Consider the following 14,201-nt stretch of genomic DNA (forward strand, 5'->3'; position numbering starts at 1 on the left):
TGCTTTGCAAGCACAGTGATGTTATAGACCTGAGTTAGACTGATCTTTTAAGGCCCTCTTTAAACCTAAAGGGCTATTTATGTGGCAGATGCAAGACACACATAAAAGCTGGGAATGTCCTGTTCTCCCTCAAGGTTCCACTGCCTCATTTATAGAAGTTGGAGCAGCTGGATATCTGATGGTAGAGCTTCAGCCGGATCCGTCGTATGATAACATTTACTGGTGGTCCACCTGCCAAAGGGCTACTGACTTGTCTGCTTAGGAAGGCTTGCCTAATTAAACAAACACTACAGAACTCAGTTTCTTGCATTCTTTTTTCAGAAATTGTTATTTCAGGAGCCAAGGGGCTAGGAGAGGTCATGGTTAGGTGTACTATCAGAATGTCTGTAATATTGTCTTCCAGATATGTGTAGCTTGAAGATATATGTCTTTAATGTGTATTGTGGAGTTAAGAACAGTAAATCTGTACTAACAGATACATGCATATTTTCAAGACGCAGTGATAGTGAATATCCTGGATACAATATTTTTGTAGAATGATATTCTTGTTTTCAATATCCAGATATAAATCCCATGGTTCCAAAGAACACTCTGGTTATGAAACAGCTACCACAGCATTTTCACAACAAGGTGGAAAGAGATAGTGGTTACAGCTTCTTGTGGCCTTGACAAGCAGTGGTTTGTTAGCACTAATAGAAAGATATTGTGCTTTACTTTTTAAGTTACACAGGAGTTTTCATCAGTAAAGGTTCCTATGAGAATATCCTCTGGAAGCCCTTGCAGGGCAACAGCTGCAGCACATGCTGCTCCTGCACCTGTTCAACGCAGGGTTACACAGGGTATACCACAGTGATGTTGCAGGCTCTCCACACAAACCTCTAGAGCAAGTGGAGGATCAGAAAAAGGGGTATTTCCATTCTCTATGTCTCTTGAAATACATGTTACCACTGGTGCTCACATTGTTCTGCATAATAATGGCTTTTTAGGAGGCCAGTTTTCCAAGGAGTGGTAATATTAGCCCAGTAGCAATGAGGTGCTCATATCTGCATGTGGTATCCGTGGTGGAATTTGGAATCTTCGGGTTCTCATGGCTTTCCATGAGGACACTGAGATTCCATAGGGAGAGACAGACGGCGGTTGAAGCAAGATGGAGAACGGTTGGCCAGTCTTGCTGCAGTGTAAGGAGGAATTAAAGTAGATGAAAGAAGATATTTATAAACTCACCTACTCGTGTTAATTGGTTACCTTGAAGGAGAACTTAATACTGGTGACAAGGATGGTGCTGAAGCAAAGCCTGTGCCAATGAAAAGAAGAACTGGAAGGTGAGGTGAAACAGAATTGAATACTGTTTGTTTGAATTGTCCCAGACTGTGCATTAGCCTCAGGAGCTGCAGAGGACAAGCCACTGTAGTTGCCAGAGCTGCTCTTCCCAATGCTGCTGTAGTGGCTCTCCATTCACAGGAGCTGTCATCTGCCATCTTCCTTGGCAGATGATTTGTTGCTGCCGCCAGAGGGATTGTTGCTCCCTCCATGGTCCCTACCATGCACAAGTTTTTCCTCAAACGGCCGGAAAGGATGAGTTCGGCAGTGATGGCCAGGCACACATATTCATACCCACCTGTGGACGATTCATCGCGTAAGCTAACAAACAGCTGACTGGGAGCTTTCTGCTGGCTCATTCATGTGTGCTAACACTCAGCTGCCTGTGGAAATTTTGGAGACCATTTTGTAAGTACTGCGGAATCGGTGATCTGCTCAACTTAATACGTGCAGACCATCTTGGTGATTCGCACATCGATTTTTTAAATCTTAAAACATTCGATTCAGTAGCACAGTGATTCGCACACCCATTATTGAACATTAATTATTAAAAGACAAAGACGATACTAGCTAATACTATTTTCTGAGTACTGCTGTGATGTTGATCCACTCAACTTAATTAAGTCAGGGCAGAGTATCTCAGTGATTTGCGCACCACAAACATATTCAAGAGTTCAATATAACAACAATGATCTGCTCACCCTGTAGTAACACAGTGATTTGCACACCAATTATTTATATAATAATATTTAAATGCATAGTATTTAGTAGTTATTTTGGCAAAGCATGTTATTCAAGATAAATCAAGATGGATGGTATTTCAACGCCGCCTGCATTTTTAATGGAATGTGGAGAATCGGTTTTGGACTGGTTTCTTTGGAAGGATGGTTTTGAAGCTTATACTGATGCTATTGGTGGTGCTAAATATATGGACAAAGTTTGCAAGTTTGCAATTTTAAAACACTGTTTATGTGCAGAAGGTAGGCACATTTTAAAAAACTGCCTGCCACTGATAACTGAGGGAGAAGAAGAAGACGAAATTGATGTATCTGAAGAGACTATAAAAAACAAATTTACAAAAAAAATAACGAGGTAGTAGCACAGTATACATTTTTAAGTAGAAGTCAATCACCTAATGAGACGACTGATTCATTTATTAATGATCTAAGAAGTTTATCTACTAAATGTAACTATGGGTCATTCAGGGATCAAATGATTTGGGACCAGATGGTACACCAGACATTAGACTCAAAATTACAAGAAAAGTTACTTTTAATAGATGATTTAACTTTAGAAAAAGCTATTGATATTGCTCATCAATATGATGAGTTGAAGCGAGGTATGAAACAGTTAAACCTTAATATCTAAGAGGTAGAACAAGTAGTGAGAAAGAAAGAAATTGAAAAAAAAAGTAGGGGTCTACAGACAAAATCAAGGTATCATTTGGCAATATACAGTAAATACGAAGAATTATATTTGTTTCAGGTGTGCATTGTCCAGGCATTTTGCCAATGACAAGATGTGTCCTGCTATAGGACAAATTTGTGGAAATTGTAAATATAAAGGACATTTTGTCAGAGAGTGTAAAAGAGTAGTAACAAATCATAATACGTCAATTAAAGTAGATAATGACCTAATTAGTGAAATCAGAACTGAAAGTGATAATGATGACTCAGAAGAATTTATTTTGGGTGTGTATGAAATAGGCCAAGTGCGCAAAGATGCTCCATTCTGTGAAGTATTGTTTGGAGACAAGAATATTAAGGTAATGGCTGATTCAGGTGCCAGGAACACATTGATTGTTGATGATTTGCGTCCATTATTTCATAAAATTTATTTACGATCACCAGATATAAGCTTAGTGGACTATGGCAACAAACCAATTAATGTGTTAGGATATTTTAAGTCAACGCTCAGTAACAAAGGAAAAATGTGTTGAGACTAAGATTTATGTATCTAAAGGAGGATCTTGTCTTTGGGATGGCCACAAACGAGAGATTTAATGATAACATTGGACCCCAATCACCCTAATCAGATATTGAGGTATAATAATATTATGTCACAAGTAATTTATCAAAAATCATTTAATTGAGCAGAATTATTTCCAAATGTTTTTTCTTCTGATTTGGGATTACAAACAAAATTGTGTTCCTAAAATGATTTTAAAAGAAAACATAATTACAATGTTCATAAAGTTTGTAATGTCCATTATCAATGCTGAATGCGTTGAAGACGAAATTGATGAGGATGTCTGATCTGGATATTATAGAAGAAATTTAAGAATCTGATTGGTTATCACCAGTTGTGGTTGTGCACAAAGTGAATGGTAAAATAAGGCTTTGTGTCTATTTAAGGAACTTTCATGATTGTGTACCCCTTATCCAATATTAATGAAATGTTCTCTTTTTTGAGTGGTGTAACAGTCTTTTCCACATTAGATTTATCAAATGCTTATAATCAAATAGCTTTGCATAATGACAGCAGGCATTATACAACATTTACAATCCCTGAGGGTGCATATCGGTACAAAACAATGCCATTTGGATTAATTTTGGCATCTGCAGGTTTGAAAGAGTAATTCATAAGCTGTTTAAGGAAGAAAAAGGTTTTAGTTTTGGGAAAAACAAAGAAATAACATATTGAAACATTACACAAAGTTCTATCAATTCTGGAAAGGAATGGTTTGACTTTAGGATTAGACAAGTTTAAATTTGAAATAAATTTGGTAGGTTATTTGGGTCATAACATCAGTAAAGATGGGAAAGCGCCTAAACAAAGTTTAGTTAAAGCTATAGAGGATGCTCCCCATCCAATTGACAATGATCAATTCAGATAATTTTGGGGATTTACCAAATATTATGCAAAGGTTATTCCTTTATTTTCTGACAAGACAAAGCATATGAGAGAACTCATGAAAAATAATCAGAAATTGATTTAGGAAGAAAATTGCAAAACAGATTTTAATGTTTAAAGAAAAAACTATTGCTAATATCCCTGCTCTTGCATCATTTGTTAAGAAATTAAATTCTGTTATTATGACAGATGCAAAAAATATTGGTATTGGAGCACTTCTTTTACCAGAACATAATGGAAAGTTAGCAGTTGTGGCATATGCTTCGAGACCATTAAGAATTGCAGAATTAAAATCTTCTACGTTAGAAAAGGAAATCTTGGCGTTGGTCGGAAATAGATTACTTTAGGAAATATGTGTATGGTGTACCATTCAAAGTTATGTCAGATCATCCATTAGTGGATTTATTTACAACCAAAGGATGTAAAAGAGCTACCCCTAGAGTTCTGGTTGGCAATCTAAACTTCAAGAATTTCATCTCCATATTGAGATTGTGCCAGGTTCCAGAAATATTTTAGCAGATTGTTTATCTCATTTACTCTCGAGTAATTCAAATGAAACAAGTATCAAAGATAATGATTTGGAGAAAGTAATATCCATTTGTGAAATTTCATGTCAAGATCAATGGTAGAATGTGTGTTTGGAAGATTAAGAAATTCAAGAGATTTGTGAGTGCATATAATTTATTTGGCCTAGTAGGAAGGAATTAGAAGTATGTTATATTTTAATGTAGCTGAAGAATTATCGGAATAGAAAGGTATTTTGTTTTGTGGTGAACAGACGGTGGTACCACAGAGATTGAGATAGGAGGTTTTAAATATGGCTCATGAAGGCCATCCGGGGATGACTTGCATGAAGAGGAAAATCAGAACTGATTATTGGTGGCCGGGTGTGGATAGGTGTATTGAGGATAAGGTGAGGTCTTGCATAGAATGTTTCAGAAGTGAAAAACACAAAATAAAGTTGCTTATGTAAAAGAAAAACTTGTAACTAGGCCTAATAGCATTTCAGAAAGGATTTCATTAGATATTGCGGGTCTCATGTGTTTGACCAAGTGTTCAGTATACTGCATTGTGTTAATAGATCCGAAGCCTCAGTGGTCTGAGGTGAAGATTGTAAAACATCTAAGTGTGTAACTGATATTATAAAGGACATTTTTGAAAGAGAAGGATTTCCCAAATGTTTGGTAATAGATAGCAGTGTTCAACTTACCTCTAGAAAAATGATAGTATTTTTATTTAGACATGGTATAGAATATATCAGGACTTCTGTTTGTCATCCACTGAACAATGGTATTGTAGAGAGATGGAGTAAGGTGTTGTGGGAAAGGGTACAACTGGCCATAGCTAATGGGAAATGTTATTTGTCTACCATTAATGATTTATTATTGAGTTATCATACTACACCCAGGCTACCTGGGGAAAGAACACCTTATCACAAAAATGGAAATAGACCACCTATATGCAACTTAAGACAATATTGGATGTTGGACCTAAAACAATGAGTCAAAGTGTAGTGAATAGAGAGATTGTTGATAAAAAGATTTTGTGAAAATGAGAAAAATCAGCATCAAGAAGAAAAAGAATGCAAAGAATAAATTAGCTGAAAATTGGAGATAGTGTACGAGTAAAGAAAGGTAGAATTGTTGAAGCTGGAGAATCAAGGTGTTCAGAAACTATGAAGAACATGAGAATTGGCAATCAGGTAGTAGAATTATCAGATAGAAATGTTTGGAATATGAGTAACATGGTTAAAGTTTCACAAACAATTGCAGATTACATGGATAATGGTAAATCCTATCAGCAGGTAATGAGGAACAACAGAATAGAAATTGATGTTAATTCTGTTGATAAAAAGATTTCAAGTAAGAAGACAAGATGTCAGTAAATGATGCAACGATAAAGCAGTTTAGGCGGAAGGTTTTACATCGACCTTCTCAACGCAAAAGATGTAACCCAAAATGGTAGAAAGATTATTACATGAAATAGGAAAAATTTAGTGTATAACGGTTGCATGTGTGTAAATATGTAACATTATCATTAGGAACAAAATTCAGTTTTTTAATAATATTTGGTGATATATATGTGTAAATATTTACATGCAAGATATAAAATGTTTCATGTAATTTGATTCTTATTTAAAGATATTAATTATCATTTGCATACATTTGTTAAGGAAGGGGAATGTGTGGTATCCAAGGTGGAATGTGGAATCTTGGGGTGGTCATGGCTTTCCTTGAGGACACTAAGATTCTATAGGGAGAGACGGATGGCGGTTGAAGAAAGACGGAGAACTATTGGTCAGGCTTCCTTCAGTGTAAGCAGGAATTTAAGTTAAAAAAGATATTTATAAACTCACCTATTCAATTGGTCATTCTGATGGAGAACTTAATAACTACCTCTATCCCCTCACCAACTGTGCTGTTTAATTCGTGACTGCCTACAAGAAAAAAGACAGAAAGTCAGAAACAAGTTTTTGTTTTGCTTTTTACAAGTCTCCCAATGTCACTAAAACATATGATACCAATAGCTGTTCTGGCTTTTCAGCCAACAGCATGTTGCTTTGTAGGGAGTTTAGTTTTGCTTTTAACAATTTCATTATGGGCTCACATTCCCAGCATGCAAGGTGTTTTTAGTGGAAATGTAAGAATTAGCAAAAGGTGTCATGCTCGACTTGAAGATACTGATCACCTTTGTTTTAAAGTTTTACAAAGTCACCTTGTCTGTTTAAAAATCTGCTTTTTTCACATACAAACAGAACATCTGCTCCGATGCTCTGTGAGGCTCAGTCTTTGACATCATACTTTATAACCAGCATTGCAAAATATTTTGTCTTTTGGGTATTGGAAAGGTTTATACCAAGCATCACAACATGATAATGGACACAACATGGACAACAGCAGTGTGACCTTTCCTGACACAAAGAATAAGTAAAGGGGTGATAACAGTAGCAAAGGTAACATTGCATGATTCTCTCACACATATTGGATGGTATAATACAGATAACCAACAAACTTACGAGGGAGAAGGGAGAATTGAAGGGCGGTTGTATGATCTCTCTAAAAAGGCATAAACATATATGTATGAAGCTCCTCTAAGAAACAGCCAAACATGTTATTGAATTACCATACAATTATGTACTTATATAGGTTGATGAACCCTGACCCACCTAGCATAGTATTATTCTTCATTGTCGTCCACATCTAGCACTGGGAAGCATCTTAAAGAACCACTGTTCACTGGTTATACAGTCTCCTTGTAAGGGGTTTGGTAATTTGGGTGAGGTTATGTTCCTTATGTTGACATTTATGTTCTCCTGTTAACTGTCTGACCTATATTAAAATTGTGCACAGAGGAGCTCAAAATGTTACTGATGTCTCCCTGCCACAAGATTAAAAACAGGAGGGTCAAACAATGGCCCCTTCTTCTCCTCCTTTCTATCAACCTTTTTCAGTGCTCAAAGACAGGTTCAGGACTATGAGTGTCTTACGTCAAATATTGTGAAACAGTTCCTCGTTCACAAGGGCATGTTATTTACGGGCACTCACAATACTTTGATGTTTTCAGAAGACGGGGCAACAGAAATGGAAACACCATTTTTTCATAGAACAGATACACCTTCGGCAGAAATAGTGCATGCTTTGCTTCTTCACAGAAAACAGCAAGTATTTTCTCCAGTTCCTTGTAGACAGATCCAGGATCACTCACATAAAATGTACAGTAAAAGTATGAATGACACTTAGGTTATAGACACAGCTCTAGAATGGATGTTTAACACAATGGGAATATGTGGATGAATCCATGCATATGCAAGTTCAGGCACCATTCTCATCTAGGCAATATTCTACATCAGCATCCTGAAAGTCATGTGATATCACACAAATACCTGCTGTTGAGTCTTTAGTTTTCCATATATTGAGAAGTAGCTCCAACCAAATAGGTCATTGTGCTTGGACCAGCTTAGCCACAGTTTAAATAAGTACATCTAGACAGATACACAGTTGGCAACCTCTTTGAAAAATTTGTGAATGCACAACCCCAATCCCAGCTTCGGTGCTATTCAAAATGTTGAGGAATGCCGCCGATTATGACCTTGTCTCAGAGACCTAACTTGTTTTTTCTGATACTAGGGTGGATAGCCACTGAGAACCTTGAAACACAATGCAGCAATGTAGTGTCTTCATCGCAAACATTCCACGCACTATGAATATAGTTAACAAACAAGCACTTGAAAAGCCAATATTTGTTGCCATAACTGACAGATCCTCTTCAATGACTGACTGACAAATTGTTCTGTGTTGCTTTGTGAATGGGTGAGGGATTGATAAAAAAAATGAGTTAACAGGTAGATATATGGATGCTTTCATCTATGCACTCATTCATTTCCCATCAAAGTACGTGGGAACAAGGTGAGGTGACAAGAGAGTGCACATAAGGCAGGAGCGGAAGCAGAGCTGGAACACCACAGCACTGGAGTAGGAGCACTGGAGTAACAAAACAGGAGCGACAGGAGCAGAGGACTGAGGTGGTGACTCATAGCTTGAAGTGCGACTCCTGAAGGTAGGAGATAGGCTAACTATTGCATCACAGTCTTGTGACCACCTGCCAACCGAACATCCCAGCCATTCGCCCCGTGTACCCGAGCCTACCTAACCCACCCACTTGCAGGTACTCCGCCTGCACACTGCACCCTGCACCTCACATCCCGGTGGCTCTTCTTCTGCAGCCTCACATTCACCCTGCCTGCAGCAGCATCCAGAGAAGCAGCATTGAGGCTGGGCTCTGCTTTCAAGCTCCCTAGTCTCCTGGCCTGCAGGATTCTAGTCACTGCGCAACAGGTCATTGGGGCAGTCAGGCTAGGGGAATAGGGCTGGTGCCGTGAAGCAGCTGAGTTTGTTGTTTCACACCTCCCTGGAAGCTTCGCTACACTCTTGCTTTGCTAATGTCAATGCTGCCATTACTAGCTTTAACACTGCCAAGCCCCTGAGTACTGTTGCCACCAGAAATCAAGCCTGCATCCAATGACAGAGATGAATGAACTGAATGAAACAACATGCATATCGAACAGGCACAATCAATGAGGCGTGGTGATTGTCCTCTCCCCTCCTTTGTGGACACACTGTAAAAATGAGGATAAGTACAGGGGACATTTCCCCACAATTGGGTGACATTTTGGAACTTACCTGGAACTGGGCACAGACTGCTGGAGGGAGTCCCCAGGAACCGCCGTGGACTGCTGCTGCTGTGATGACCTGTGACCTGCTGGGTCACTAGGAGGAACTGCCACTGACTCCATCCCTTGTGCTGGCCTGCTGCTGGGCCCTGAAACCCTGTGCTCCATCCTGTGTGTCCTCCAGAGGCTGGGTGCTGTGGCTCCAGTCCCCTGCTAATAGCTGCCGAAGTGCAGGAGGAGTGCTTCACCTTCATTGCATAGCACTTGGGGAGCGCTCTGTTGTAGTTATATCCAAACGCCTTGAAAGTGCTTTCGTTTCCTCTTTTTGAGCCCTCTGGGAAGCGCTTCATCTGAGCGCCACCGAAGATCACTGCCGCAACCCGGGCAGATTGCTTTTATGAGATATGCCTGAGATCACGTTGGACCTGGGCAGATTGCGTTTTGTGAAGTGCATCCAAAGTGCGCTGGGATTGGTGCTCCGGGGTTCAGGAGAGCTTTTGGTGGTGCCCCCGGGGCACAAGAAGGAACTGCTAGGAGAAAAAACCTCACCGCCGTAGCACGGGACAGCGGAGTAACCGTGCACCATGTTGGGTGCATCTAGTGTGTCCCCTAAGAGCTGGCGGAGGAGTGGGGCAGGTCCTAGGACCAGGAAGCCCAGGTCCACAGGGGCCCAAGCCTTCAGGAACGAAATGCGATCTCCAGAGGACGCCAAGGGACCGCGCACTGTGTGTGCATCTCCAGACGGGAGGGAGCCTCATCGGAGGCCCCCGCCCAGTCCAGGACTAAAGATAATGGGACGGCTCCCGAGTTAGGAGTGGGTTACCCGTCCAGATTGCTGACTTTGGCCCCCGCCCTTTGGAGGGTCGGTCGAGGTCCAGGGCCCCCAGCGATCACAGGCCCCAGGAGGGGCCCATTACAGATACCTTGGCAGCAGGCAGCAGGCAGGGTGGAGGCCTCATCGGAGGCTCCCCATGCCGCCACACCCCCTACTGTTCTTTTGGGGGATTGTTGTGCCCCCCCCTTGTAGATGGGCCAGTAGAGGCCCGGGCGGGGGCACCCAGTGATCACAGGCCCCCAGAGGGGCCTGTTATAAAGCAGGAAGGGGTGCATGCTGCCCCCCTCAACCCCAGAACTATCAGAAGGCCCCCGTTTGGCACAGAGGAGCGCCGTCCAGTGCCTTTTCATTCTCATGGCACTGGAGGTGCCTCATCATACCACAGGTACTTTTAAAAGTCATATGATCTATAATGTTCCTGATATGGACATGGCATACTCTTATGTTAACCCGTTTTTATGATGATGCAAGCACACCTGGTCCTTAGTAAGTAAACTTACAAGGGGATGCATATAGGCCGATGAACCTTTTGGATCGCATGAAGTATCCTAGCTATGTAGTAATCGATGAACATCAATTATCAATGTAATCGATCAACAACCACTAGAGAATCATTAAGCATGAGACAATAAGTCAACATTTCATGAATAACCACATCTCAGTTATACGTCCCTGTTAGTTACAATACTAGATCATCAGGTTGGATCAAACTTTATTTAATCAACTCAGAATTAATTCACTAATGACCATCAATAACATAATCTAATCAGAACTTGAGAAAACATATGCTCGATTCCTTCAGCATAAACCAACAAGGATGAATATAACAGCATTAATAGCAGAGTTCAGCGAATCAGTCCGTCAATCATTTGTCACTGTCAAGTCACCCAAAGGACCCTTACCTAACCCAGACTGGCATTAGCATGTGGGACATCATGCAAAACAATTTAGAAAACATGAATTTAGAAAAGATCTAGCTAAGAGAATAATTTTAAAATCAGCCACATTGGCATAACTACCTATCCACGGAATGGATCAGCAACAAGTCAGTCTTCGTCCTCAGGTCATCAATCGAACAGCAATGCATCAGGCTCTCAGGAACATGAGCCCAATGACAGAATCTTGAACCGCGTCTCTTGATGTCATCAATTCTCCCCTCGCATCTCGAATTTGCCATTGCATCGGCCTAAATTCTGAACTTTTAGCCCCTTGTCATGACTTTTTATTAGAGTTTTTCAGTCCATCCCTCTAATTACTAATTGGTCAATCAATCCTCCATAGGTGACGCTACCCAATACTTTTTATTCTACATGTCTATGAGTTCTAGTATTTCGTCTTTCGCAGTTCATGGATTGGTCCACTGTACGATGTCCTCATCATTGGGCTCTCCACGTATCGAAAATGTTGCATGTTCCTCTAAAGTCAGTGCCTCTATTGTTCAAGTCCTGCAAAAGTACATTCAGCCTACTCCACACATAATTGTATCAAATTGACTTCATCATCTCCTGTCCGTCGGTACATTGCAAAAGTTTTAGCTAAGCACACTGTTCATGGTCGGTTCACAGGCACTAGCAACTTCTACAGCGTACATTTATTAATTCTACTTCTGCATGAGGCCTGGCAAGTAGACCACGGCTTCGGCTAATTTAGCTTCTACAATATAATACAAAACAGAGGTTATATATCTCATTATGGCATATTACTACATCATTATTACACATTTTCATTATTTCACGCATTTTTTGTTCTTTTAGTACAAGTTCGTATATGTGGCTGACATACCCTGTGGGCACATTTTCCAAAACATGCACATTAGTTTTCTCTACGATTAATTTTCCTAGGAACTCTTATAAATCATAACATATATGCATTTATTAATCATTTCTAATTAGCATATCTGCGTCAACAGTCCCTCCTCTGATGACAAAATATGTCATCACACCTTTCTTTCCCCATCATTTCATAGTTCTGTTTCAGCTGTATTTTGTCTCCTCAAATCTTCCCTATAAATTCTTTACTAAAAGAATTGGCGGCAGGTTTAGAAAGAGAATGCACCTGCCCCTATCCCCTATAAAGATATATGAGCTTGTAAAGAAACAAGAAAAAAGTATTTATGACTCTATGAGTGCACTAATCACAGCACCTGCCACCAAGGTGCTATCCCAAGGGAGCAATAGATAATCGATATTTTGATAGTGCACCACTTTAAGTAAATCAGCAAAGTCCAGTTACTCCATGTCGTCTCATTATCATCTTCATTTTATTTTGCTTTTCTTGAGCATAAAAACATCAGCCAACACGTTTTGTCCTCAACAAAGGACTTCTTCGGGCTGTAATATGATAGAAAAAGTGTCCTAAATATATTAAACAGACTCATACATGACATAAATACTAATTGGATGCATGAAACATGTACTAAAACAATGACAAATAAGTTTGATCTATTTACAAAGCATACAGACAAGGGACAACCATCAAAACAATGTGCTTAGTTTAAAGAAACAAAAGTATATGAAAAGTATAAACGACATATTATTAAACTAGAATTTTGAACAGAAATACACATAGAGAATATATATTAACAACCAATAAAGCAAAATGGTAAGTTAACAGAAGAAAACCAAAAAGAAAAAAAGGGGAGAGCCGAACAAAGGTAACCAGAAATGACCAACCAATATATACATATGTAACATTGACAATGACAATATACTAAAGGACAATACATATATACAAAACTGAAAAGTCAACTGTTGATTTTTATTAAGGAAGTAATTAGATTCTCGTACAGTTGAAGACCACTAATTTGATTGATCCTGCCTTAAGATAAAAGATTGAACCGATTAAATGAATCAAAGACTCATACCTTATGTGCAACATAGTGCTCAATGTCAATTCTCATACTGGCTATTCAGGTTGTCGATGCCCACAGAACGTGATCTGAAAGTAGCACACTACTGATAAAAAAAAGAGAAGACACCAAATCAAACCTGGTGTGCCAAATTGTAAGTGGCAAGTATTATCCAAAGTTGGAAAATTGTGCAAAGAAACGCAAATGGTTAATAGGGAACCCTATGAAATCAAGCGATGGTATGTCATTATAAACCCCGTTAACTGCTGACAAAAAATAAGCTCATTTTATCAAAGTAAGAGTGTATTACAACATGGTAACAGATGTGGCCTATAAGAGAAGGTTTAAAAAACAAGAAGGACAAGAAATATATGTTGCATTAAGAGCACTAATGAAATTACGCTTTAAAAGATTAATACCCATGGATAAAAAATATTAATAGCACTCTAATGGCAACCAAACCTAGTACACTGGAGGTGAATAGCACTGAGAAAATAAGAGAAGAAAAGAGGAATATGTGCTACCTAAAGATCAGAACATAATTGGCTCTTTGCCATAAAATTATAAATAGTTCATTAATGTGAAAGACAAGTGTAGTTCACTAGGAAAGACAAATTTCATCATAGCCTGCCGGGTGTAATGCGCCCAGACCATAGAAAATAATATCCCATTAAGCCCGTTTAACAAAATGAGGACCAAAATGAACAGAGTGGAAGGTTATTAGAACCGCTTACCTTCTTTATCATGAGGCAATTGCGCCTCTTGTTGCCGCATTGCTGCCCGTACTATGGAGGATCAGTCTAAACCGAGCACACCCCGGTGCTCGTTTATGAACAGAACCGAAAGCCCCATTTACCCAGGAATCCCTGGTAAATGCGTGTTTCTATGACAACAGATCAGCATAAAAGCCGATCTGAAGTGCCGTAAATGTGTCGGCCATCTTAGAGTGATAGTAATAAGGCATAAGCCTGGAGCAGGTAGCCTGGGACAATGACACTCCAACAAGTTATGACGAGAAAAATAGAAAGGCAGAACTAGCCACTTGAAAGAAGTGGTGAAGTTAAACCTCTATTAGTATGGCCTAAATGCTGGACCAAAGGAAAAAGAAAAGGAAAGAAGTGTTTTTCAAAAAATTTACGTGAATAATTAGAAAGTCAAGGAAGAAACTGGAAAAG

At 39.5% G+C, this 14,201-nt stretch overlaps 1 long non-coding RNA gene across 1 annotated transcript in view; it reads right to left on the minus strand.

The window, feature by feature from the left end:
- The window catches only part of LOC138250277 (uncharacterized), a 72,830-nt gene extending 58,943 nt beyond the window's left edge, over positions 1 to 13,887 (minus strand). Inside the window, exons 1-3 of the long non-coding RNA XR_011194923.1 lie at positions 13,761 to 13,887; positions 13,042 to 13,132; positions 6,530 to 6,610 (exon numbers count right to left, since the gene is read on the minus strand). This is a non-coding gene — a long non-coding RNA (uncharacterized lncRNA). The remainder of the gene's footprint in view (positions 1 to 6,529; positions 6,611 to 13,041; positions 13,133 to 13,760) is intronic.
- Between the last annotated feature and the right edge of the window lie 314 nt (positions 13,888 to 14,201).

This window comes from Pleurodeles waltl, chromosome 8, assembly GCF_031143425.1.
Source record: "Pleurodeles waltl isolate 20211129_DDA chromosome 8, aPleWal1.hap1.20221129, whole genome shotgun sequence".
Classification (NCBI taxonomy): Eukaryota; Metazoa; Chordata; class Amphibia; order Caudata; family Salamandridae; genus Pleurodeles; species Pleurodeles waltl.